The 24182-nt window shown below is 40.5% G+C and overlaps 1 protein-coding gene and 2 long non-coding RNA genes across 3 annotated transcripts in view; 2 read left to right on the top strand and 1 right to left on the bottom strand.

Annotated features, from left to right (window-relative positions):
• LOC145439514 (cornifelin homolog A-like) overlaps positions 1 to 24182 on the top strand; it is a 428374-nt gene that overhangs the window by 111586 nt on the left and 292606 nt on the right. The gene's annotated exons all lie outside the window — the stretch shown is intronic.
• Positions 614 to 4982, bottom strand: LOC145439482 (uncharacterized). The gene is made up of 2 exons (XR_013915232.1): positions 2570 to 4982; positions 614 to 1568 (listed from the first exon to the last, which is right to left on the bottom strand). It is a non-coding gene; the product is annotated as an uncharacterized LOC145439482 (long non-coding RNA).
• LOC145440029 (uncharacterized) lies at positions 14789 to 22903 on the top strand. The gene is made up of 3 exons (XR_013915405.1): positions 14789 to 14965; positions 15416 to 15586; positions 22620 to 22903. It is a non-coding gene; the product is annotated as an uncharacterized LOC145440029 (long non-coding RNA).

Here is a 24182-nt window from a genome sequence, read left to right as displayed (position 1 = left end):
ACAAACAAACAAACATCTAACATGGAAAAGAAATTACCTTTACAGCCTTTGACAAACACAGTTAACATTGAAACCAGCAATTTAGGTCTTATTCGAAAGCAGAATAACAAATGTTTTACCGGACATATCAAATCAAATGTTGTTAAGTTCATGTAAAATAGCCCAAAATATTATCTTACTGTGACCATATTCTATCAATATGGACTGGCTAGCGAAATTCTCTGGGCCAACATAAACAAGCTGCGTTTGGTTTCAACGATTAATAATCTTGTCACTGGATTCAAGGTATAATTGCATTCAAATATCAAATTTTGCTCCATTAATCAACATCAAGTTGAAAATGTCCATTCTTGCACCAACTTTTATAAAATCAGGATGCCAGTACCAAGGCAGGTAACCTACGAATCAGTGTTCTACAGGTATGTATCTATATGACTTATAGGCCTAGAAAATTCAAGCATAAATATTATGATATAGGTATTGCAGTAATACAATGATTTGTGTCCTGGTGAGTAGAAGTATAGCTAACCAAAGTATTATAGGTTAGCTGGCTGACTACTTAACCTGGAGTCCTGTACTGTATCCTGGTGAGATCTTCTTAAGACGCAGATAGACGCAAGTCATACGAATCTATTTCAGACGTTGTTACAAGTAGGTTTAGCAAATGAGTCTACTGATGCTCTCGAATCAGTAGTTTTATACTAGAGGCAAATTACTCTAGAACAGGATGTCTCTCAGTTACGAGATATACACATTTCATGGTTGAACGACAACAGAGGTCTGTCACACAATCCCTTCAATGAAAAGGAAACTTAATTAGTTAAATTAAGTGGAAAAGCCAATTACACAACCATGAAATAAGTCCAATAAAAATACGGAAAGGGTCCACCGTCCCTAATAGAAGGCACTTGAATAGGCAGATGAAAGTGTCTAGGCAATTATTCAACGACCCTTGTAGTGACTACACAATTTACACAGAATATCTAACAATGACAAGGAATTGAGCCTAATTTTTGATTAAACGAATTCATAATGTCAGAACGTAGTTTTCTACAGCTTTTCTAATATACAAGTTAGCTAACGAAAACACAACACAAATTTTTAGCCTAACAAAAGCACAACACAATTTTTAGCCTCCAACATATCAGGCAATTGTAGCCTAACAAAATACGAGACCAACACAATATCGAAACAAAGCAAAGGCATTAGGCCTATAATCTTTTGTTAACTTAAGTGGCGTTGCATTAGTAAGGTTTTTATTAATTGTTTTCTAATATACAAGTCAACCTAATTGAAAACACAGCACAACATCTAACACTAACAATACTAATAATTCTAGCCTAACAAAAGTGCTAGAATAACACAATACAAAACATCCCAGTAGGCTCAAATATCAAGTGTGTTACATCTGCCAAGTCTGGGAGGCTATCCAACTTCAAAACAAGACCATGGCCACCGATATATGCAATGTGGCCGTTACATAAAACTGATTATACTTCGATCAGTATAATTAAGACTGGGTATAATCGACGTATACCTCAGTCTATCTCGCGCGCGGTGCACATCTGCTACTCATTAGGGATGGTGTGAACCTCTGAAAGGTTCAGGTTCGTGTGAACGCGAACCTTTTTGAAAGGTTCTGTGTGAACGCGAACGTGAACCTCGTGACGTCACGTGACGTCATATTGCTAATTCCAACCCTATCTTTCAATGAAGTGATAGCCTATATTAATGTACACGATACCTAGCGACGACTGGGGTCACATAATGCCATAATGCTGAAGTACATTTTGGCGATTTAAACGTCGCTAAATGTACCAACTGGGGCAATCATATGATATAATACTCCCATAAAATCAATATCATCCGTGGCTTTGCCAATAATTTTGAAGAGGTGTTGCCAGGGAATATAAGCTTACGCCTTAACGGTCTTGACCAGACCAGGCAATGTATTCGTGTATGAGTATTGCTACATTGGTATTGGGCAGAGTGTAGCCTAATACAGGTTTTTATACTTGCTAACGATATTAGGCTACCCCAAAAGTTATACAGCTGTAGCCAACACCTCGATCGCACGTATCTGGTTTTAATGATACAGTAAAAATATGAAGTGAAGATAGACCCCGTACGCTAGCTAGATTTGTCACATCAAAAAACGATATCAATCTCATTGATTGGCTGAATCGCTCTCTATATGTTATGTATGTCGCTCGTGATGTTATGTGATTGCGGGTCAGCTCACAGCAGAGAGTCACTATATATTCAAAACGGAAAGTTGGATATTTAGAGCAAAATTTTTGTAACAAAGCAAGTAAAATCTTTGAAATTGTCAAAGTGGATGCTCGTTTTGAGTTGTATTTTTATGCTGCCGACGTCATTCATAGAGTGACCCGCAGTTGAAATGCAATAAATTCGAACCAAAGATGTCATCATGAAGTGAAAATTGTAATATATGAAAAAGGTTCACAGTGCAGAACCTACCAAGGTTCTGTTGTGAACGCGAACCTCCAAATTCCCGAGGTTCACACACAGAACGCGAACGTGAACCTCGCGTTCACACCATCCCTACGTACTCATAGCTGAGGGACACATCTGCCTGCTGTAGCATATCCAAGGCAGGTTTCAAATGGGGTCTGGCTCTTTTTTTTCGGTGTGGGAACTGCGTAATATTTGTTAGGATACCCAGCTGGTCTGGCTCGAACAGACTACAGGAATTTGGGGTCTCGCAGTACCATAGCTGCATATCTCGTACGTGGCGACATAATCGTCGATTGTGTAGAGAGCGGTATTACGTCGGTCGAGGTTGAGTCGGTCGGTCGACTGAGGTAGAGAGCGGGATTGCGTCGGTAATCTGCTGTGGACATGTGGTCATCAGTCAGCATCCTTTTACCGCATTGTAGTGTACTGCCGGCGTCAACCGTTTGCCGATTTCTCGTTTCGTTGCGAATCGGTACCGTTGATTTCGTAACACGAAATAATGCCAGAATTGTTCCCCAAGTCGATCGAAACCGTTCGATGTCCCTTCCACTATGAGAGCTTGATGCACCGGAAGCAAATTCGCGGTATCGTGCGGTATTGTGCGAGCAATCTGAAACAGCACACGACAGCCAGCATCACTTTGAAAAGGACTTAACAACTAGGCTTAGCGCGAATACGACACAAGATAAACAACTAACAAGAAAATAAATGAAATAAATGTCTCCAAAGCCCTGTAACTACAAGCTATATGGAGGGCAACTATTTGACGAAATGACAGTTTCAAGCGTTTTGATGGCAATATTTACTGTGATGAAATATTTGATATGGGCGGCAATGCCGAATGAGCGGGACAACGCAATTCGGTACCTAAATTATATTCACCAACACTTTCGCGGAAACATATTAGTCAATTTACAACCACTGCGCGCGAAGCGAAAAAAAAATCCAGGCTTCACTTGACTTTAATGAAAATTGATGTCGGTACTCCGTGAAACAGACCTGAAATTCCTCAGGCTATCTTCCTTATTGGAGGATCACACTACTTCTACTTGGCAAACTGAATAGCGAAAAGTAAGTAAGTAGATCACAAAATATTACGAAGTAGAAGTAGAGAAAATCATATCTACAAGTACTTCGTGACGGGTCACTTATGTTGACGTGACGTAAAGCAGGGACATTCGGTAATCCCAAATGAAATAACAAAGGCTGCACCTAACAGCATTTAAGGCCGTAAAGGTGTAATATAAACGATTGGCGATATGAGAAGCAGAAAACTCACGCAAGTACTGAATTAAAACATGCGAAGATATACATGTGATTAAATGCTATCATAATCCTCCAGGCGAAGGATCCACCTTACTGAACAATCTAAGAACGTCTCAGTAAGCTACGTGGCGCGTCGATTCAACTATATACTTTAACAATCATGTAATGAGATTTGCATTTGAGTTACAGACGCGTTCTGCGAATGAGAATGCCATAATTATATAAAAAATAATTATTGAACATCTTTCGTGGGATACGGGTATTTAGAATATTTGAACCGAAATGAGCTGTTCCGTTATCTATAAAGTAGCTAGACGTGATAGATTCTGACCAACGAATTAACGGCCGAGCCGACAAAGTGACCGCCAGGAAAAATAAGCTTTCTGTACTATAGCAAACAGACTGTCGGAAGCATTTCTGATCAATGATTAAATTCCCATGACAAACCAATAACGGTGCACTCCATTGGCGTCAAACTAAAATATAATTATAATGCAGAAGTTGCAATATGTGGAATAAGCGATTTCTGAATCGCATAGCCTATATTTGATGATCAACGTTACATTCGAATGAATTCAAATTGGACACAAGATTTCGGTATTGAGAATCGGATAGATACTGTACCAGCAGGATCATCACTATAAAAGTCGCATGCTGGCGCTGGCGTCCCAGCTTCTGCATATATTCCCAACTGAATAGTGGTTCGGTATGAGGAAAAAACCAGTACCAAACATCTAAAACTCAAACCCGGTGACTTCATCTCAATTCTTGTTACATGAGGTAAACGTTGTCGAAACTGCATTAAAGGGGGAATTTCTTGACAGCAAACCGGGGGAACAGCAATTTTTACGCAGTGAGCTGAATCCCATACAACGGCGGTGCTGAGATCATTTAAACAATGTCCTTCATTCGATAAACATAGCCAGATAAATCACTTAAGCCGGAACGCAATTTGAGGTTAAAGAACCGTATACTAATTTTAAAGCATGTACAATCAATTACGCAGAAACCCTATGTCCACTGGACGCTCAAGGCCAATCCAGTGTCGTATGAAATCGAATATGGCGCGTTACTGAGCCAACTTCTCTATAACTACCCAAGCGAACGCACTAAGCGCTCTAGGATACCTCAAAAATAAACGAAGTTTAGCAGAAAATTCATAATTCGCACTAACGCAAGATCACGCCAACGTGAGAAGTGAAAGAAAATTCAAAACCACTTCCTGTATTAAGGCGCGCAACCATGTACGCTTCCAGAAGTAGGAACAATGGACGCGTGTATTTCTAAATAACAACGTCCTGAGTCTGCGATAAACGCTGTATCGCTGAGAAATTTGAACGGCAATACCAATTTATTAAGTTTGCCTAAAATGTCAAAATTTAGCTCGTACAATTTATTTTGTCAAGCCTGTAAGAGGATCTGAGACAATTCTGTATTAAAAACGAGCACGTTTAATTTTGAATTATCCGCGCAAGGAGAATATCGCGGAGTAGGCCTATATCCCGTTTGCGACACGTATACGTCGTGTTCGGTATCGCGGGAAACAGGAAAATGTTTCATGTAACTCGAATTCGAATGGAAGCAATCATGTTCTGGAACGAAAATTGCGGTCGACTGGCTGCAAAATATAATTTTCCCGCGGTCTGTAAATTGCGACATGTATGGTAACCGTGTCTCTGACGTCACAACGTCCACGTGGTATCGACTGTACCACACCCGTGGCTGAATCGGTGAAATAAAACATGGCGCTTTTAAGGCCAAAAGGAAATCATGTTCTCGAACAGTCTCATGTAAAATGGACCCTGTAATTCCAAAGATAGAACAAAAATAACACGGTCATATTCCGAAGCGGGCAGAGCCAGATGCTGTAAACAGATTCTACCACAACTAAAAATCCTGAACCTGCACTGATTCTGTCAATTTTTTACAAAAATCAATCCAGTGCCAAGAGCGAACATCAGTACATTGGCGTGCCTTTTTATCGTAATTCGTGTGACGCCAGCACATAATGTGCCTTCTCGCTGAAAGTTTAAGCGAGTTTTTGATTGAATGAAAAAGCTGTAATTCTTTCCGAATTCTACTGAGAGCCAATTTGAAAGGCATGAATCGCACGGTTTGCGCGCAAGCGCCCAAGACCGCTACATTACTCTGCTGTGCACTATCTAACATTTGAGCAGAAATAAATTGGGCCATAGTTAGCAGCGCGTAAACTAGACGCAAGCGTAATCTAGTCGATACATCGAGTTGTGCGGCGCGCGCGTTTTTATTCAACTGCGATTTCTCATCAAAAAGGAAATTGTCCTGAACGACGTTGGCGTTAATTAGTGAATCAACATTTGAAAGCGAACTAGCCAACCAACGTTCAACATTTGCGTGAGCATCAACTACTTCGTCACGCAAAGCGGAAATATCTAATTTATGATCCTGAATAACACTTATATTAGACACGCTCTGTGAAGCTGAATCACATATAACCAGAGAAAGATCAAATCTGAGAAGTTATCGCTGTTAGACACATCGTCATTCATTCCGTTAATCTTACCTGGGAAAGCTCTTACGGGCTTAACAATTTTAGGGATATCAACGTTAGAATTAACGACTGTAGGTGTAGTTACTAGCCAAGGAGACATAACATGCGCACAATATCTAATAATATACAACATGCAATACACGAAATGGCTAGGGAATTATAGGCTGTCGCGATACTTATTTCAGAATGCAATATAAGCACGTACCGTATATTGAATAATGTCCGGAAAATTGATAGTTCGATAGTTCGATTGCAACGTCGAAAGTCCTCGTACTCAACGTAGTAGCGTTTAAGATCTCGCTCGGGTCATCATGCAGTAATACAATGATATGTGTCCTGGTGAGTAGAAGTATAGCTAACCAAAGTATTATAGGTTAGCTGGCTGACTACTTAACCTGGAGTCCTGTACTGTATCCTGGTGAGATCTTCTTAAGACGCAGATAGACGCAAGTCATACGAATCTATTTCAGACGTTGTTACAAGTAGGTTTAGCAAATGAGTCTACTGATTCTCTCGAATCAGTAGTTTTATACTAGAGGCAAATTACTCTAGAACAGGATGTCTCTCAGTTACGAGATATACACATTTCATGGTTGAACGACAACAGAGGTCTGTTACAGTATAGAAGGTAGGCCTACCGGTAATTCAGATGTTTGAAGCGACTTGGACAACTAGATAATTCTAGTGGTCTAATTTCACTAAATTAGAGCGAAATGCCAGTAATATAATTGTAATCTAATTCGGAAAAAACGGTTTAGCTCTATAATTCTAACCTGGAAACGTTGAGACTTTTCTACAGTTATGTCTACGCCTGGTTTGAAGAAAGTCAAAAAGCTTTAGGCGTCATATACTACAGGCAATTCGAAATACCCCATAAGCTATATGCTATTGCATATATACCGTTTACCCGCTACCTCATTCAGTCACAATTCCTATATATTTACGGCATTTACCATACAGAAAGAGCGAACTATATGCCTGGCTGCTACCTGTTGCGAGTCAAATCTTTGTCACGCGCGATGACGTAAATTTGAATCGCCGATATATTCTAGAAGTCACGCATCGATAATCATATTCCTAAACGTACAACATCTCACTTATTTAGTTATTCTCTGAATAAAACTATTATCCATACTCGTTGAACATACGAGATTACCGAAAGAGCGAATATATATCTAATGAAGATCATATATATCAGAAGAAAACGAAACTGGTCGGCCTTAGAGCAACAACACGAATATTCAACACCGGTGACATCCTCACGCAATAAAACGAAGGTAGAACATTGTTTTCTAATGGATATAACGAAGCTACCGCTTGAGATCGAACAAAACCGGATAGTGATTTATCGTTATTGAATGTAACACAAACATTATCCTTTCTACGTCTTTTAGACATACCCGCAAGCGATAGAAAATTCGCATTATTAGGTTAACAACGCGATATAATGAAGTCTAACGCATGCCATGGAACAACACCGAGTTGGAATTTATTCTGATTGAATATAACCACAAGACAACCCTACTACGTATTTTAGACATTCCCCCGACACTTAGAAAATCAGAACCTAATCGAGATGATCCCGGATTATCCTTTTACGGTTTTGTGTTTGCTGGGAGCATATACCTAAAATCTCATTTAAATTACCCCTTGGCTAATTTGGGGCCGCTGTTGATTACGAATATCAACTTGAAATTTGTTTCCTAGCACTATTTATTTGGACGGATGGCACCATATGCTAAAATGTGACAATATTAATTAAAAATTCATTAAAATAATATAAAAAATATTTAAAATAAAATTTGAGGAGTCCGTATTGTGTCAATAAGATTGGATAAAGTTGAGCGCTTGTTAAGGTTCTTGTATGCCATGAAGCGTCGATCACACTGAATCCAACATTCCAACGCGCGGTTTCGTTCTCACTCCAACCACAGCCACAGGGTGGCCACACTGAACAAAACAGTGAACAGGCTGCGCGAGTCCAGTAACCGCGCGAAAGTTTGTTTCCAGTGAAGCTTTTGGCTGACTACGCACAGGAATAGCTTACGATGTACGATTTCGAAGAGACGCTGATTTCGTTGGTCAGGCAGCATCAGCATTTATATGACCAATCGACAAAGTCCTACAGGAAGACTTCTCTTCGTGAACAGAGCTGGACAAGCATTGGCAAGGCCTTGAACATACCAGGTGAGAAATGAAATATTGTTTACTGCTATGTCTATCTTATCATCTAATTAATTGTCGTACAGCAGAAGAAGCTAAAGCTAAATGGGACTCTTTAAGGCAGAGGTACATGAGGAATCGCCGTGATGGGAAGAGACTGAAGAAAAGTGGAGCAGGGGCAAGCTTTGGCAGTGAGTGGCCCCTTCAGAAGCAGATGGCTTTCATCGAACCGTATGTGCAGTCAAGAACGTGAGTTTGGTTCGCATACCATACCATCTTCCTTTCTTCGAATTGTCCTTGTTTCATCTCATTTTCACTAAGCACGAAACTTCTATCTTCACCGTTAGATTTATTTAATTTATCTTTCATCAAATAACCTATGCCTATATGTTCATTATATCGCAATAAGTGTATTTATATTTGATGAAAATGTTATCAAGGGGATGATGAGGCCGTATGATGAATATTATCACGAGTCTACGAAATCATTGACTACCGGTACCGATTTTCTCGCACACATTACAAATTCACTTCTTTTTGCAGGGCATCCAGTAACATGGATCAGCTGATCTGGATCGAGTTAGTTCAGGAGAAGTCCGTTTCTGCAGATTTAGATCCTGAAGCTATCGAGGCCCAATCAAATTCCACGGATCTGGAATCTACCAGAGACGTGTTGTCATCTCCTACACAAAGCTCTAGCTCTCCCTTGCCATCAGTCTCTTCCAAAAACTCAAGCCTATCTTCAAAACAGAACACAAGCATGACTCCCTCGAGAAAGCGAACCGAGGTGCTAGACGACTTTGATTCGCTTGTTCTCAAACACTTGAAAAAAGATGCTGATGCTGTCGACTACTTTGCCAAATTTATCACCGAATCACTGAAGGCCATCGAAGAACCTAAGAGATCTGAAGTGATGGGAAAAATTACGCAGTGTATTACGAATGCGAAATGTAATGTTCTCACTGAATAACAAATCAATACATGTACTCAGTGAATTCAGTTGTAATGTTTTCATTGAACAACAAACCAATACATGTACTCAGTGAATTCAGTTTCAGTGAATGATTGGATGACTATTGAAATAGTCGGTGTAGGCATTTCGAACGTTTTTTGCAATAGTAGTGGAATTTCCAGTATAATGATCCATCGAACGATCCTCAGGATTGATATCATCCGTAGAACATTCGGTATAGCTGGGCGAATGTTTGAGCAGAAAATCGTGGAGACAACAAATTGCCTTGACCATGTCATCCACATTTTCGACCTTTAGGGGGACAGGCTTTAGTAGAATCCGGAAACGTTGGACGAGGATGCCAAACGCATTCTCCACGACACGCCGAGCCCGAGACAGTCGTTTATTATAAACGTATCTCGGGTGGGCTAGGTATTTTCCCGGATATGGTCTCATCAGGTGATATGATAGGGGGAAGGCTTCATCACCAACAAATACATATGGTAACGGAGGCTTTCCTGGCTTAACTTCCCGATCTGCAGGTAGCTGCAGTTCATTTGCAGCTAGTGCACGCGCAAATGGTGAATCGCGGAAAATTCCTCCATCCGATTCGCGTCCATAGCTTCCAACTTGAGCGAAACGAATCCTGTACTCTGCGTCAACAACTGCCATCAAAACCACACTGTAAGTTCCTTTGTAGTTGTAAAACAATGAACCACTATTTGCGGGACATTTCATCTGAACATGTTTCCCATCGATTGCTCCGACACAATTTGGGAACTGCCACAGTTCTTCAAACTTTTCTGCTATGTCAACCCACTCAGAAGCAGAGGATGGAGTTTTCATATATGTCCATCGCATGTTATTCCATAACGCCTTACAAGTCTCATGAACAATGTTACATACAGTTGAGCGGCCGAGTCGATAGGATCCAGCGATTGTTCTGAATGAGTCCCCATGCGCGAGAAATCTCAAAGTGACAGCCAATCTTTCCTCTACAGAAACAGCTTTCCTCCAGTTGGTATCGAGTTTGGCGATATCTTCTCCAATCAGTTGGATTAGATAATGAAACTGCTGTGGTTTCATCCGAAAGTAGTCGAAATAATGCGCTTCTCTTTCTAATTCATATTCCTTGACCAACCTATGATATTCTCCTAGCTGTTCCCGCCGTTGTAAAATGGGATGCACCCAGATCGATCTGACCTGCATCTTTTTTTTCATTCTTCTTCGAATGCACAAAATTGCCAAGGCTTGCTTCTGATCATCAGTTAATATCATACTGCAAGGTATAAATACACTGCAAGGTATAAATACAGAGTCATTGATGTGATATGAAGATACAGAGGTACCCGCAACTCTGCCCAAAGCAAAGATACCAGAGCACACAGATTTGTACTAACTACTGGATTTGCAAAATGCGCAACTATAGAACTACTTAATTTTCAAAATGGGTAGTTTGTGCAAATCAGACTAGTTATATTACACCAATAACTATGCAACAACATCACCAAAAGCCTTCTGTCTTTCTTGTCTAGTACCACAATCGCCATATGCACGGCTCACTGCCCTCGCACGATATGTCAGTACGACAACCACAGCAACAAAATAGGTACCATCGGCCTCTCGTCGCATCGTCATTCGGACGGAATGGCGCTCGCGATCATTAAGATAAAGATACAAAAAAATGCTCCGTCGCATCGATCGCTGTTGTTCTGGTCGCATTGTGTGTGATCGACGCTTGATGGTGGACCATTTCTGAAAAGAGAAATTTGCTCACCACTTGCATGAGCGCCTTCGCAACATATCTCTCCGTATTTCTTTGCTGTCCCTCCATGAAAACAATCCATGTTTGGCTACAGCGGTTTCCTTCACAATATAGGCTACCAGCAGTAATAATGCTTCAAAGGTTTTTGTGAAGCAGCTGTTGAAACTTCTTAATCAAGTAGAACGTAACGTAACTCAACTTAATCTCAAGACATCTTCTGCAAACCAACCTATAACAGCCATTGGCTAGGTCTGTCATATTTTGAGATCTGAAAAAGAGGACACTTTTCAAATATTATGAAAGCTCAATTACTAATGAAGAAAACTGATGATTTTGAGAAGTACTGTGTTGACGACTTGGAAAAAGGTCATTTTTCCGACTCGACTTCCGAATTACTTGCTTTTCACCCCATCTCAGCGGTGCTGACTAAAGAAGGTCACCCTTCCCATCTATATTATTCTCAAAATACCCGTCGAGCCGTATTTTTTGTTGATTCCCAGCAAACACCCGATCTCCCACGGACTTACGGGTACGTCCACAATTGTGCCCAATCGTCCCACGTTTAGTGACTGAGGACTTGCTCAGTAAGTCACAAATTGACGTCCAATTATGTAACTCCAAGTGATCCCCCGAGGAAGTAACTTTTAGAATGCTCCTATGCCAGTCACCAATGACCATTCCAGTGGATGTCATAATAGTGTGATGACTGGATGCCACCGACACAGGAGTTGATCCGGATGTCCCTACTGGGAATCGTTTCTTACTCAAATGTGCATTATTCTGCAGTCAATGCTAAATAAGTTGTGTGAATACACTCATGATACATGCGAAATCTAGTGGAGTGAAGCCGTGAATGTTGATATGGTCAGTGGCGGCTCGTCCTATAGGGCAACTGGGGCATTGCCCAACCTAAAATTCTGTTCAATAACAATTCTTTACCATTTATAGACGCACACCTATCTATATAAACCGAAATCACAGCGAAAATCGTATACTTCTTGTCCTTTCGCTTGTAAATGCCCATATATAGCGAAGTCTATGCGAAAATCGAATTCTCTTCTGTGTTTTCGCTTTGCGAATGCCTAGCCGGGGCTTGCCCCGGTAGCGCTCATAACAAGCTTTCACTGTCTATTCTCTCAAAACCGCGCACAATAAAGAAACGGTGATTTACTCTCTCCTATTCATAAAATTACCGAGCAACCGGGGCACGATAGCTCTGTGCCCTTAAGGTGTGATGTAACAATCTGGATATGGTGATGACTTTCCCATCGCGTGGAACTTCACAAGCCCGGCTATCGATCATTGCGGTCGCACAGTGCTAATGTGCGATACAGAGACACAGCAGCTTATTTTATCGTGACATTACTGGGACGAAAATGCCCACATCAGAACTTGATAATCGTCATGATGGGACTGTGATGACTATTCCAATCACGGATCAACGCAGTATGCAATCATTTCGGCTATTTCTATAATGGTGTCGAACACGCCTGTTGTTTCAAAGTCATTCGGCCATAAAACCAGAAGTCTGCCTTCTTCTATTTGGCAAGCATCGCGCATGCGCGTGTAATTCAAGTTGATCAGCGTATGTAGCAATGGCGGAGGGACGAATTTATCACAATTATGGTTTAGTTCGTAATTGGAAACGTTAACAGCGTGGATTGTGAGATGTCTCTATCATGAGTACCGGAAGGGCAGGAAGCTTGGTATTTGAGTGCTCTATTTATTAAACAGCAACAGTCTCGATCATCATGAACTGCTGATGTGATATAATGAATTCGACTATATGATTATAGTGACACGGCTGTAATATCACCTACAGACGAAATTGATCGACCTGCTGCTAATCGATAACTCATGCAAGCCGATAATTCTTGTAGTACATTTGATACTATATGATAATGTATTGATCAGGCGCGTATCCAGAGCGCGAAAAAAGGGGGGGGGGGTTGCGTTACGAAATTGGCTATTGTGACGTCATGATCACGATCACTCGTCTCCACGCCGTGGCGAATATTTATAGTTTAATAATAAACAGAGATTTACGGTGAGTGGGAGACGTACGAATGCGATACAGACATTGCCTGAAAATCGCGTTGCTTTTACGGTATGATTGAGAGAAATTCGTAAATGATCACATTTAGTCATGAGCCGGCAAACGCCGCCCGTCTTCAAGCGGCTAGTTCCGGCCAGAGATGCGCGATTTTGTTGGGTTTTGACGATATTATGTGCACGGTTGGTAGTATCGCAGCGGACGAACAAGCGCGGAATAAGGCGGTAGCATAAACGAGGGCGATCGCGATCGCCACAGAGAGGTGTGGTGTGAACAGTGTACGTCGTACACGAATGTGTGCTTTTCGACGGCTTTACTAGCCATACGGCTGAGCGTGTAGTACGCGCGAAGATAATTAGACTTTAATTGCAAGCACGCAAGTCAGTCAATTAATACAGAGTACACACTGGGATAATAACTTGATCGACAGAGAAATTGGTCAGCCCATATAATTAGGTCAACTTTACTACTAGGCCTACTCAATTCTCCCGTTCAGCGACAACATAGGCCTGTATTTGAACGACAGCAAGCCGCCTAACAATCGGGAACGTGGATTGCTAGGCTTGTATTTTGAAATGTGAATGTCAATCGTAGGCCATTTCTCGCCAATAATCGCGAATACAATGTGGATTTGAGAATAGCATTGTCGTACTGGTGCCGTCGTGTCCACGTCTCGCTGATCAATCAACACGCCGTGCAATTCTTAATTAGGATTTCAAGGCGAGCAGGTGCGGCGAATTCGCGAGCGATGTTGATTGCCGACAACTTCGTCTTTGCAATTACATATCGCGTCGGCCAATCAGATTAGATTTTCCTAAAATGCGTCTCTCGTTTTAGCAAGGCGAGAGAGAAATCGAGGGAAGAAAGTTGAGAACGTCAGCAACCGCCACAGCTGAAATGTAGCTGACCAAGCGCAGAATTCGTATGGAATTAGCGAATTATAATGACCTATTTTATCCTTTCGACTAATTCGGCGCATAATTCCAATATTTTGTAGGGGTGTTAGTCCCCTTAAATAACATTAAGACGCCATATTCGCCTTCTCATACGTAAAAACGAATATGTTAAACTGATAAATTAGCAAATATTAGAGGCTATATTTGACATCAATTTTTAGGATTTTGAAAAGGGGGGGTCCCGACCCCCTAACCCCCCCCCCCCCTGGATACGCCACTGGTATTGATCATAGAAGTCTGATTTATTGTGCTCTGTTGCATAATGTCTCACAAGCATAATAACTTGACATTTTATGTGCATCCTGTGAAAAGTTTTACAAGGATTTCCTAGGGCTGCAGGATCCAATCAGCAAACTAGATGCCGCATAAAGTAATGTACCGGTATTTTATAACATATTGGTATATACTGAATTTTGAAATGTTATGTAGGCTAATAGAAATGTGGAATGTTCCTTTATGGAATGTGAGATTGCTGAATTTGTGGATGCATGAAAATTGTAGCATCACATTAACATCCATTTTCGTATTTTTGTGTCCACAACAGTATAAAAGTAGGCTATAGATGGGCCCTAAGGAAGGCTGATTACTCATGGTCAGCTTTGCCATCAATAAAAAACGCAACCTTATTATCAATGGATTCTTACTATATATGGATGGGACATATCTGTGTTTGTGTATACAAAGTTACTTCATTTCTACCAGGAGACTATAGATATTGAACAGGCAATGTTATGTATAGTTCTAAACTTCAGAGGAAGGTGCCGCAGTGGTGCATTGTTCATGGATCAAGATGTTGAATTATGTAAGTTGAAGTTACGAACTATAAATGATTATTTATGATTGTTCATTAATAAGCAATTTATTAACCTGAAAAAAGTGCCATCGATGATGCGGGAATATACTATTGACGGTGGTTCGCAATCTGGCTGCTCAAACGCGCTGGGTGAAACTATAATTTTATTATCAACTGCATTCTTAGTGGCAAAGAGCATGTAATTTCAATAGGCTGTCTTGAAAATAGTCACATACTTGGCTCGAATCATAAGAATTGATACTCGTTCGAGATTTGAGTAACCATACCAATGTGTTCAGCCCTACTGATTAGTGATTAGTCATTATAGTGAGTAGAATGTGGGAATAGTCCAGCTTGAACTTCAATGTCTTTTTTTTTACAGGATATTCTAGATTTCTATGGCTTGGCTTCTTGACAAGTGGCTTCACTACAAACATTATAATAATTTTGATTATTTAGATCGGCAATGTCTTCAATTGATAGTGTTCAACAACGTCAAGAACACTGTACAAAGAATGTCTTGTTGACTGGAACCGAAAACGTTCGGAAGAACTATTGCCACATGGAACAACCATTGCTGCAAAATCGGTGCTGCGTCATCCTCAGGAAAAAGTCAAAAAACTATTGAAGGTATAAAATATTGCATACACTTCATGGAAACCAGAGGCTGTGAAAGTAATCATTTTTGAACTGAAATAATGTAATGTTATGGATTTATACACACCTAGAGGTAACAACTTTAAAGTTGCGTCAAATCTACTCGAAATGGAAGTAGATAATACAGTTCTGAAAAGTGCACAAATAATAAGTTTTAAGAAGTAGATTTGGTTGAGGTGCTGCGTAGGCCTTTTTAGCGTTTGATCATAGTTGGTGGTCAAAGTAATCATTGTTTGCACTGGAGTTGAAATAGTTGCAACGCCTTGAATTTCTACTGCTGTACAATTAGCCATTTACCAGACTTGTAAAAATCACTTCAAAATGCAGTATAAAGTTCTAAAACAAGATTTTGTGCTCTATTCTATCCCAGGGGTTCATAACCAGGGCCCGTAGACCCGTTCGTGGTACGAAGCACCACATCAGAGCGTACGATCCGCATGGTGGAATTATACCTATATATGCCGTGCTCCTCGTGCTATGCGCAATTTTATGTGAATTGACTATCTGATATTAATATAGGTGCCATCAGAAATTGTGTTAAAAATAAATTGTGGGCTACTAGACATCTTATAGGTAGCATGAAGGGTGCGATCGCTAAGGTTAAGAAACAATGCTATTACTATGGCTAAAGTTGTTATTGATATGTTCCAATAATAATCGAAAGCAGCATCTAATTAATTTGACTTCGGTAACGACAGTAGCAACAGCCTACTTATCAATACTATATCAAAACCCGGATTAGGCTACACCGCTCAAATGCTCTGATACCAGATCAATTTTCAGTATATTTTAAAATACTCTACATGAAACTGTGACACGTCAAAGGTCCACCAACTGCAATATTTTAACCCAGAGTTTGACGATGTCATGATGCATCCTATTGCATTATCTCTATAACTCATTATTTTAACAAATTATGCCCAGCCCAAAAATAATTTTATTGAAATATTCAAAAATGTGATTTTTTTTCGTGTCAAACGTGAATAATACAATAGTAAATTACATTCTCGAGATGTTTGTGGAATGCCTGTCTGCAAGCTCACGTCAAATAAGGCCTACTGGGAAATTATACATTGAATATCCCTATTTTGCTACGTCGTCAAAAATACTGAAATTGATCCGCGACCACATTTGAATTTGAAACCTCTGCTCTATACGATGTGACAACATTATGAACAAGGAAAAGTTGAAATATCTATCTCTTATGCGACTTCAAAGAAAATGAATACCAGCTCTACATCACATCGAAGAATATTCTTTAGATTTAAGATAATTCCTATTTTATTGTACTTTGAGACAAAACATTTGCCATTCACACGATCGTGCGTAGCTACGTCCTACATGTGCCGTGTTCTGCGATATGACCAATCGACAGTGGCGGCTCGTGATAATATCGGGTGGTGGGGCAAGGGGTGTAAGCGATTTTAATTGTCTAAATGACGTCACAATAGTGTATTTCGACGTGAAAATGTGACTTCGTGGTGGTCACACACAGTATGTATGGGGTAAGCATGGTAAACAAGACTTACGTATTTCAAATTACACGAAAGAAAATATGAAGTGCAGTAGTTCATACCTGCATATTTTAACGTTTGTATCAGTAGGCCTATTGCGCGCGGCGTGATTTTATAGTTGGGAAAAAGTAAGACTGCGCTTTCCTCTCGCGTACGACTAGATACGGGGACAATTTCCAGGCTGATAAGGACCGAGTCGGGCGTAAAAACACAGCATATTCGTAAAAAATATTGAGGAATAGGCTGATCAAGTGACAGCTGTTAGCAGTTAGCCGTCATCGAAAACAAACTAGCTATCGCGCTTAACAGGGGGTTGTAAGCAAATGGCTTGAAGGCCATAATTTCACGGTGAAATTGACTTTGGAGAATATAAAATAAGGTAATTATTTGAATGCAAACCGATAATCTTAGTAAACTGTTTCATGAGATCATCATCTCATCACCTATATCAGTATGAAACACAGTTAAAATTAGCACGGACCAACACCGGCTTTTGCGTGAAATTCGCAATCCGGTAGTTAGGCCTATATGTGTCAGATAAGCGTTCATTTCTACCCTACCCGACCTCGACATCGAAATTACTGCCCTAATCACTGAGTGTCAACCTTGGGACTTGGCACAGCGTTCGATACTAAATTCAAGACATACCGTCCAAAAGCTCATGACCGATCTAGGTATGGAGCATCGTTAAAATCAATAGAGACCAATACCGGTTTTGTGTAAAATCTGTTAGCGATAAATGGCGAGTCGGCTCTCACTCGACTTCGGAAAGGAAATTACCAGCCACCTAGTTCAGTGATAAACTTAAAACTTGATACAGCGTTCGATACCAACATTAAGACTTACTATGCCAAATGTCAAGACCGATCTCGGTATGGAACATCGTCAAAATCAATGGAGACCAATACCCGCTTTTGAGTAAAATCTATCTGCGATACATAGCGGATCGGCACACAGTCAACTTTGGAAACGAAATTATACTACCCTAAACTTTAAGTAGCAACCCTGAAACTTGGGGCAGTGTAAAATACCACCATCACGACATAACATTCCAAGTTTCAAGAATTATCATGTTGCGAAACACCGTCAAAATCGACTTATACGAGCAAAGGTCAACTCAACGCATAGGACGGTAACATAGTTCAGGTATACATAATATTGTTACATCACACTGGCAGGGCGACTCGCCAAGTTGCCCCGGTTGCTCGGCAATTTGATGAATAAGAGAGAGTATAATTCACCGTTTCTTTGTTGTGAGCGGCTTTAAGAGAAAAGACAGTGAAAGCTTGTTATGAGCGCTACCGGGGCAAGCCCCGGCTAGGCATTTACAAATCCAAAACACAGAATATAATTCTATTTTCGTATAGATTTCGCGATTTTCACCGTGATTTCGGTATATATTGATTGCTAAGCATGTATAAATGGTAAATCATTGGTATTACACAGAATTTTAGGTGGGGCAATGCCCCAGTTGCCCTATAGGACGAGCCGCCACTGCCAATCGATGTTTTTAGGCCTCGCATTGGTACATAGAATCGGAATTCTAATTCTTGTTGAGTAAAATTTATGTACCCGAAAAGATCATCTGTTTAGACTTATCTTTACTCTATTCCGATTCGTGACAAGCCCTAGTTGTAGCAGGTGGTCCAAATAAAGGTGGTCAAAGTATTCATTGTTATAGTACCGTACTAAATAGTATAAATAGCGATTTACAAGACATCAAACTACTGCCAATTGTCGACATGGTCAAAATATGGAGACTTGGGGAATGTCGTAGTTGTATGCTTTTAAACAGATAGGGGAAGTAATCATTTTCAGCACTCAATTAGAAATATGTGTAGCGTAAGTAGTCTAGTAGAAGTAAGAGTAACGCAATGTATTTCTACTCGGGTTCAAGCACTCAAGCAGCGATATACACGGCTTATCAAAACTATTTTAGGTGAAAGTATAAGTTCTGGAAAGTACTGAAGTATGTACTTAAAGTGTTTCCACTTGATTGACGGGTTGCATACTCCGTATCGCAACGTCAGAAGCTCTCCGCACTCAAGTAGACTAGGGTTACCATATTTCTGTGAAACAAATTCCGGACACTCTTTAGCGCCAACTAGCGGATTCAAAAATGAGAATGACACGTTGTCTGTAAATATGACGTCACACTAGCAAAGCATTGCCCATCGACTGTATGCGAATGGAGTGGAACATAGGTCATGAATTGGGCCATCTGTAATGTGAGCTCTGGTGATTGCTACTTGCTAGGGTCTGCGATATATTTCTCCACGGGCCTGATGAAATAGTCTGGCGGGCCATGTCTGGCCTGTCGGGATTGTGTTTGACAGCCCTGCTATACTGTTAGGTCGGTGCGGCTATCTGGTTGTTTGTTTTAATCGGGTCCGAAACCACATTTTTTCTGCCCCCTTCTGCCCCTAAAAAAAACACCGATGTTGGGCCCACCATTGGGTAATCGATATACCGTCTCGAGAACTTACTATATGCATTTGGCTGTTAAAATTTATGAATGGATTCTGTCAATAATATTGATTTTTCCATATATTGGGCTATTATAAAATGCACCAGCAGGTTGCACATCCGGTGATTTCCAACTTTTTATGGTCGCGGCCTCATTTCCAGTGTTGGGATGACTCGAGTCATGACTTGACTCGAGTCACTTTGCTAAAATGACTTGACTTGACTTGACTCGGCGTATCAGAAATATGGATTGACTCGTGACTCGGAGCAAAATTCACGAGTCAATTTCAAGTCATCAAGTAATCGATGTCGATAAAAATCACTGAATCTTGCATATGTTCGGATTGTTCGAGAAACGCTCGATTATAGATAAAAAAAACAACATTGGCATGAATGGCTCTTATCACAACTAAAGGCTTTTTGCGCCACGGACAGGAACAACTTAAACGGTACAGAATGTTCATAATATATAAGGGAGATATAGGTACACATGTGCACATAAAAAGGTTTTACAATATTCCTCACGTCGATCTAACACATTCAACAACATATCGCAGTACTTGTGAAACTGTCAGTAGTGTCCGCATGTCGAAATTTACCTTCTTCGACTCTGCATGGCGACGTAAGCATTCTCTTTGATAGCGGTATTTTCTACAATTCATGAGATAATGCTCTACGGTTTCATTAATACCACATGCTTCGCACAGTTGCGAGTCGATGCATCCAATCTTGTTGAGATGGTAATTAGTCTGCAATGCGTCGTTCTTAACCGCAGCATAATCGAGTTTCCGAACCTTGTGTCCACTTCAGATAGTCTGTCATGTACTGAGGGTCGCAGATCTTTGTACGCTCTCCCAGTATCTGTGGATTGCTAGATTCGGTCCCACTCATCTTTGCAGCTCTTTAGCAAGTATGACCGTACGTCGGCGAGTGGTATGACATGTTTTCGGCGTCTGAGTGTAGGCCTATTAGAGGTTTCCACCCTTGCTAATTGATCTGCAGATTCATTACCGCGTATTCCGGAGTGTCCAGGCACCCTTACAAACGATATGATGATTTCTGCTGTCCGTAACTGATGATTCAGCTCAATAATGTCATTCACCAGTGCCGTGTGATATAGTCCAGAATGTTTGATCGCGTCCAATGCACTCAAGGAATCGCTGAATATTGCAACTTTCGCGAAACGCTGATGTAACCGTGAGAGCGACCAATCACTTAATGATCGTGCGTTTTACTGAGCCTCCATTGCTCCCTCACAAATAAATTGATCGCAAACGAAGTGATCGAAGCTTACAGCTTACGTTGTCGTAAACTAGTATACTGAAGTAATTAATCTTTGTTTTTACCTTAACCAAACTTCTTGTTTTATTGGAATTGAATTCGAATATACTTTATATTGTCCTCAACCATTGGCGCAGACTCGAATTGTATCATATCGATTTGCAAATGGGTAATGTATTGCTTCCTATCTATTCGTATCTATTCTCTAATTTGACTGGTAACTATAAACTGCGGTGTAGCAGTATTTCGTATATGTGAGCGATACAGCGCTATCTTACGTGTATATTTAACTCTATATTGGTTCATCGGTTCAAAATCAATGACCACTCAATCTGTATTTCAGACAGCTAGCAAAATGCACTGACGTTATCATGCCCCATACTTCGAAAAGGCAACTTGACTTGAATTGTGACTTGACTCGTGACTTGACTTGACTTGACTCGACTTGACTCGAGTCACCTTCAAAAATCGAGTGACTTGACTTGACTCGAGTCACCTTTGAAAATCGATTGACTTGACTTGACTCGAGTCAAAATGTGCAATGACTCGAAATGACTCGTGACTCGAAGGTAGTGACTTGATCCCAACACTGCTCATTTCCAACTTGAAAATGTTCCGTGGCCCAGCTCAAAACTTGATAAGCTGAAGCTGATTACTAAAGAATTTCAACTTGCCCAAACTTACTCACGGTCTAGGAAGCTGATTACCTCCAACATCATCGCGATTCCCAGATGAAGGCAAACGACCCCAAGATTTGGAACCACTGTTTGTGATTGAAGCATCCAATCGGCCTTAACCAACTCTAGGAATATACCGTTAGCTTATCATTGCGATTACAATCAGACTTATTTCAGTACATGATGGTTATTTATATTGATTTTGATTGCATTTCTGGCGAGGGTGATGCCTGGTGCCCATACTAATATCAATATACGTTGCATTAACTCGCGCGCGACACGAAGAAGAATTTTAATTCGCATGAATCTGCTTGAAAATAATTTCGTTTATATTGATTTACGACAAAAATTTGAGCCCACTTCAAGCGTTAAAAATTCCGGACATTTAGGCATATTTTTGAAATTCCTCCCGGACGCAGATTTTTCAGTGAAATTCCGGACATGTCCGGGAAATTCCGGACGTATGGCAACCCTAAAGTAGACATGGTAGTATTGTCATAAATTTTCACTCTCAAGCACAAGTAGAAGTAGCAGTTCACAAGACATATCACAATTAATGAATGAGGAAATATAAATTGAAGCTCTGACGCAAATTTCATGTGCTATGTCAGCAGAGTGGCAGAGATGAGCGGATTTGAAATTTCTATGTCCTAATCCAATCCAAATCCTAATCCATAACTTTTTCATATTCAAGTCCATGTCCAATCCTAATCCGATTCCAACTGGAAATTCAGAAAAAATATCAATTTATGCAATGGAGGGATTCGAAAATTTTCTTTCACAACCAACGATTCACTTGATTCAAGATAACTTAATAACCATAAGTACATTAATAACTGATCTGAATAAAATTTGTCGCCATTCGCCACACGACATTTCAATCTCCCAGAAAATAGGTAAATCCAATCCAAATCCTAATCCGTTCTGAAAAAAATGTCTAATCTAAATCCAATCCAAATCCGACAAAATTTCACAAATCCTGTTTTTTCAAAACCTAATCCTAATCCATCCTCATCTCTGCAGAGTGGCTCGACAAATGATTTGCTGACATTGTTGTATATGTTTCAGGCAAAACAAAGACCAAGAAAAAACTGTTGTTGCAACCAAGTTTATTGCGAATACGCGCTCCCGCTCTTAACATGATGCGGTGCAAATGATGCATCGTTTTATAATATGCAATGTATATCATTACTTATGATTGCTCCATGCTTATCCCTGTTTTAGTTGTATTAGCAGTTGTAATTTTTCAAATTCATGTGACACGTTTCTTTCTCATTTCTCGTATGCACTTCAATTGAAATGTTTGTAATGGTAATTTAAAATTGACTTAGAACCTGCTGTTATATCCCACTGACACATTTATTCATAGTGATTTCCTGATCGATTTTTCACGTAAGCCTGAACTTTGTTAACGAGTTATTAGTTACAATCATTAGTTAATGTTGTACATTGTACTTGTATTTTGCAATTGTCGTTTTCCAGTAACCCAATATAAACAGTTTGTTAGCTTATATGATGTTGAATTCCATGTAGTTGCACCAGGTATGGAGGACGTGGAGGAGGTCATCATGGAGATTATAAAGCGGTCTCCATAGGGAGTTCTGATATGGCAATCCTGAGGAATAGAACAGGTGACAAATGACATGTCAATAGGGAGTCACGTCACGTCCACAGTAGGTCTGACGCATCCATAGGGAGCCACTTCACGTTCACAGTAGATCCGTATGGAGTCAATTCACGTCCACAGTAGGTCAATTTAGACCAACTCAGGAAGTGTTTAGGACGCTCCTAGTTGACGACAAATCCACTCCAGGGAAGTAACGCTGGGCGCCCTGCGGCTATTCCGCAGGAAGTCAACTGGAAATCTAGTGTTTGCTGGGTTGTCTTGTCAATTCTGGCGTTTGCTGTGTCGGAGTCGAAATTTTGATCGCTTTTCAATACTTTTTCTAGAAAATAGGCGACAAATTCCCCAAAAAGAGGACATTTAAGGCGTCCTTCGAGGACACTTTGAATTTGTTGAAAAAAAAACGACGAATCCTCTTCAAGAACAACATATGATAACCCTATGCCGTTAGCAGACTCCTTGAACAAATACAAGCACCTAATCTGCAAGTTATAATATAAACGAAGACTGACTCAAAGCCCGAACGAACATTAATCCCAAGCTTTTCCAACGCAGATGTATATCGCGAGTCAGATCGCCCAGGTCGACACTTCACTCGGTTACCTCAGTCCGTTCTTGCTACCATCAAAGCTGATCCTACCAGAAATATCGCGTGTCGAACTAAATTCGGACACTCTATGATCGGTGATGTTTTCAAAACGAAATGGACCAAATGGATCGAGTCTCTATACCCGACCTTTAGAACCTCTCGTTTTACAAGTGATACAAACAACCTACAATCTCTATAGTTACACCCAGTTACATCATAGTGTTCTTAGAACATTACGGTTACATACCTTCGCCAATAGAGATACGGGGAGATAGCGTGGTAGTGGTGAGCGTCGGCGCCATCCAAGCATGTGGACCTGATTCGAATCCCGCCGTCGTAGGTTCGTCCCCCGTTTTGTTGTTCTTACGGCGACAAAAAAGCTCGAAAAAAGACCCGACATAGAAAGAAGTAGAGCAAG

Source organism: Botryllus schlosseri, chromosome 5, assembly GCF_051294905.1.
Source record: "Botryllus schlosseri isolate E-star chromosome 5, Bs_hap1, whole genome shotgun sequence".
NCBI classification, from domain to species: Eukaryota; Metazoa; Chordata; class Ascidiacea; order Stolidobranchia; family Styelidae; genus Botryllus; species Botryllus schlosseri.
Note: the sequence above shows the minus strand (reverse complement) of the source record. Positions and strands in the feature narration are given on the sequence as shown.